Raw genomic sequence first — 4,466 nt, forward strand, 5'->3', positions numbered from 1 at the left:
TGACATTCAGTATAGAATCGTCTATTTACCAGTTCGGTGGTTACGCAAGAACTTTTGACTGCGAACCGTTGGTTGAAAAAAATTATTTTGTTCGTTTTTTTGGCTCGAAAAAAGTGTTTTTCATTAGAAAATACAATGTTAAAAAAATTCGAATCGAACAACGAACAAAATAATTTTTTTTTCAACCATGTGGAACGGTCGACAGTATAAGTGGATATATATGGAAATGAAATTATTTTATATATAAAAAGAGTGAAGTGAGCTGGATTATAATTAGTAGTAAGCTCGGCAATTACTGCGCGTAAGTTTTTTTACGCCAGAACCATATTTAACTCATTTCAAATCGGCATATTTGCATTGGATGAAAAATCGAAGGCCCGAGAGGGAATGAGTTGATTAGAAAAAAACGGCTACGACTGACATAGTTAAAGTTAATGTATACACACAGATTTTTGATTTAAACATTTTTTGCTTTGAGAGGAGAAAAAAAATGTTTGGTTGAGACAACTTAATTTTTGTATGGATTTCGAAAAAAAAAATCGTTCGAAAATCTATACTTATTTCTCGGTGTGTATCAACTCCTTTTCACTCAAACGCCGATTGAGTAAATCTGCACTCACTGATCAGACGGTATAGCTTACTGTGTTCAAATGTTTCTAAAAAAGATGAATAAATAGGACAACTTCGAAATTCAAAATGTGTATGCTTAAACAATCCAATTTTATTGTTTTTTAAATCTCGATCGGAGATTTTTTTTTGGATTTTCACGAGTTTTGTGATCAAAAATGGAGAGTTGACAACAAACCATTCCATTGGGAAAATTCATAGCATTCAAAATAAAAAATTCTTATCGAGATTTAAACCATTTGGATTTGATCATTTCACGATTCAGATCATTTTTTTTTCATTCTAAATGTGAAATATTTTCAGAATTCCGTCACTATTTTTGAACCAAAAAATTCAATTTTTTTTTCTGTTTTCTCAGTTGTTCAAGGATGAGCGATTACGTTAAATATGGCCGATTGTAAGAAATTCGACATCCAATTTCAATCTTCCACAATTGAACCGAAACTTTTTCCTACGTTTATTGAATAAAATCACTACTAATTGCAATTGGCTATAAAATCGGCCAACTACGAATTGAAGCTCTAAACTATGAACTCTGCACAATTTGTTGATAAAAATTCAAGTGATTTTTTCTAAAGCTCAAAAAAACTATCTAAAACAGTCATGGACCAAAAAAAAAACAGTTCCGGAGGATAAATTATATGATTCATCAAATAACGCATTTAAATATTTTTCTTTCACACATCGCTGATTGTAATTTAATGCTAGATTTTTTTTCAATTTCAAGGAACTCGATAACACAACAGGACGATCGTTTGATATTGACGGCGGTTGATTACTGGGAACAAATTTGAAAAACTCAGGTATTTTTTCGAATATTTTCATTTAAATCTTAATTTAAAAATAAACTTGAAATAATTTCAATATTTTTCTGCTTTTTCAGATGCTGTGATGCAAGAGGTTTTTTTTCCAGATGTCTGAGGTAATTTGGGGAAAGTTTTTGAATAGAACAACATTTCTTGGAGGCTATAATTCTGTGGGCGAGATTGAAAGTGGTGTATGTTTCAAACGCTTTTTGTATTGAAATAAGTAGAGTATGTCTCCAAGAGGTGAGCAAATCTTGAAATAATTGATTCATTTCAACAAATAAACGATAACTCTCCGCTGTAAAGTTGTACAGTTTGATTCATATTTACATTTAGGAGAGAGGAAAAATCAAAATGCAAACATGAGAAACTTTTGTTTTGACTATTTGTATCGATTGATTGTATGGAAAATTGAAAAAATCTCAAATTTCGTTGCTTTTTCCAGTTCGATATTAATTTTTTTGATAAACAAATGAAAAAACAAAACATACCAGCCTAAAAAATCCGAAGAAAAAATGTCATATTCACAAATCAAACGAAATAAAAAACATTTCGACTTTCGCCGATATTTTTCATTGGCAAATGAATGGAAAACAAAGCATGCTGAGCTAAAAAAAATCTGAAAAAATGTCACCTGCACAAAATCAAACAAAATAAAAAACAATTTGATTTTTTTCGAATGAAATTTTGAATTGATTTTGTTTTGTTTATTTGATTGAAAATTTAATTTGAACTTGAACAATTCACAATTTGTTTTGCATTTTTTTGTTCCATTCATGAACGAATCAATTCATGATTTGATTGCGATGTAGGACGCTTATGAAGCGGTTATCAACCAAATGGACATCTGGCATCGCTTGCACTTCTGCAAAAGTCTGTGTTCGATTTGGAGCAATATTTTGACCGGTCACGTGTTTATAATTAATTTTGTCTTCTTCGCATGACAAGAAAAAAAACCTTCTGGCAACTTGAAAAAAATCGAAAATTTTGTGGAGAAACGACTTCAGATTTCGATTCCGTTGAATTTAAACACAAAACATTTCGACTTAATCGCTATAATTTGTGCGAATTGTGAATGTATGGTCTCCGTAGTCTAATACTGTTCGATATAATTTTATGAAATCTCTACCAATTATTGCGTCACAAGGAATATTTAATTTACTTGGCATTACATGGAATTTATGAATTATTTTTATATTTTCAATTTCAAGATGCATTTCAACAAAGCCAATTGATTTAATTGGAGTTTTTACCACGCCACAGACTTCTATTAATTCAGATTTGTTTATTTCAATATTTTTATCCAGACTATTTTCTTTAACAATTGATATGTCCGCTTGACTGTCAACTAGGAAGTAAATACCATTTTCAGATATGTTATTCTGCGTAATTTAGGTTCATTGAGAATATTCGTTTCACGTTTTCGATTTTTAAGCTTTCATTATTACTCTTATTCACAACTTAAACTTCTTCACTTGCGTGCTTACGTACGTGTTCGTTTTTGAATTTTGAAAATTCAAATTAAATTCGAAGGACCAAAAATGTATCGATGGAAATAATACATTACAATGAGTTATACTAGTTCAGTTGACTGCTGTAACATAACTGACTTTTTATTAATTCATTCTTACTTGCTAAACATTTGTGTATGACAGGGCGTTGGCCGCTGTATTGCTTTGTAGGCATAATGAATTGGACTTTGAACAATATGCTGAAATTTGTATGAACAATATAGACTTTGAACAATAACATGTTCTTGAACAATAAGAGAGAAATATATTGAATGTATCAAATTACCGTTAGCAGCAGGTTTGCTATAGAATACCAGCTAAATGAATAAGGAGCTGAATGTAAATGAGTGTTACTCGTTCAGAGGTTGAGTTGAGACTAAAGTTTCATTTATTAAACAGTATGCAATTGCCTTACAGGACAACGGCGAACAACGTGAGTGCCGTTACACACTGGACGATTTTCTATATGTCTCTACGTTTTGTATTATTGCCTGTGGCAGAATCAGGTGTGTAGTCATCCACATTACTACGAGAGCGTTTTGCCGATGATTATGAATGTGTGGTCGAACTCGAAGCAGTCGTTCGGGTTTGATCTGATGCAACTTTATTGCCCAATCGCTCCTTAATCGACCGCTTCTGTTCTCCCTTATTCGCAATCGTCTCGGTCGAAGCCTTCGGTGTGCTTGTTATTTGCTGCACATTTGAAGTGGTCGGTTTTGCTCTTCTGTTCTGTTCTGAGCGCCGACGCTACCTTCGTCCTGTTTTTCTGCTCGAAAACGGGCCTTCGCATTCTTTTTTCTTTCATTTCGTTTCTTATTCTTTAATTTTTTATTTTTTTCACCTCCCTCTGAACCCGATGTCACTTCGGTGGTTGAATCCGTTTGCTTTTTGTTTTCAATTGTGTTCACCGCCCGATATTTCATCTGTTCGAATTTCATTTTCTGTCAATATGATGCTATCGTCCATTTTGAACAAATGTTTGCACCTAAAATATCGCTAAAAATATAATAAATTGAGAGAGAATGTATGTTAGAATGTAAATATAGTTATTTAGTGTGGAATAATGAATAAAAACCAAAAATTCGTGCTATCTGTCAAGAGATGGCGTTGCTGTGTGCCCCTGTGTGAGACAGGTGGTCTTTGAATAGATCCAACACAGCACAGACAATCGCACGAAAATCCACTAAGAATCCAATTCTGCACACAAAACACTAAATTATTCAATTAAATCCAGCCAATCGTGGTTGTACACACCCTGGCTGCACTTCTTATCACAATTCCACTTTATTTCCAGTTGGTTTTTTTGATGTACCGGTTTGTCATTTAACCACTTAACCACGCATTCGGTTGCGCGTTTCGTTGTGTCAACATGGAGTCGCGTTGTTGTTGTTTTCTACCGAGTTTATGTATGATTTTGAATACAAATATTATTGACATTCCAATCAGCACAAAAACAATTACTTTTATCCACAATTCCAAGTCATTGTTTGTCACTTTTAATTCATTCTCGTTAATCAAATTA

General features: G+C 32.7%; 1 long non-coding RNA gene across 2 annotated transcripts; it reads left to right on the forward strand.

Moving 5' to 3' along the window:
- On the forward strand, window positions 1–4,466 carry LOC129577725 (uncharacterized). Of its 2 annotated transcripts, none has more exons than XR_008689033.1 (4): window positions 1–301; window positions 1,355–1,430; window positions 1,511–1,676; window positions 2,246–4,466. It is a non-coding gene; the product is annotated as an uncharacterized LOC129577725 (long non-coding RNA). The 2 variants fall into 2 exon arrangements; XR_008689034.1 differs by having other exon boundaries at window positions 1,770–4,460.

Source organism: Sitodiplosis mosellana, unplaced genomic scaffold, assembly GCF_009176505.1.
Source record: "Sitodiplosis mosellana isolate CC-2019 unplaced genomic scaffold, AAFC_SMos_1.0 Smas_scaffold_6218, whole genome shotgun sequence".
NCBI lineage: Eukaryota > Metazoa > Arthropoda > Insecta > Diptera > Cecidomyiidae > Sitodiplosis > Sitodiplosis mosellana.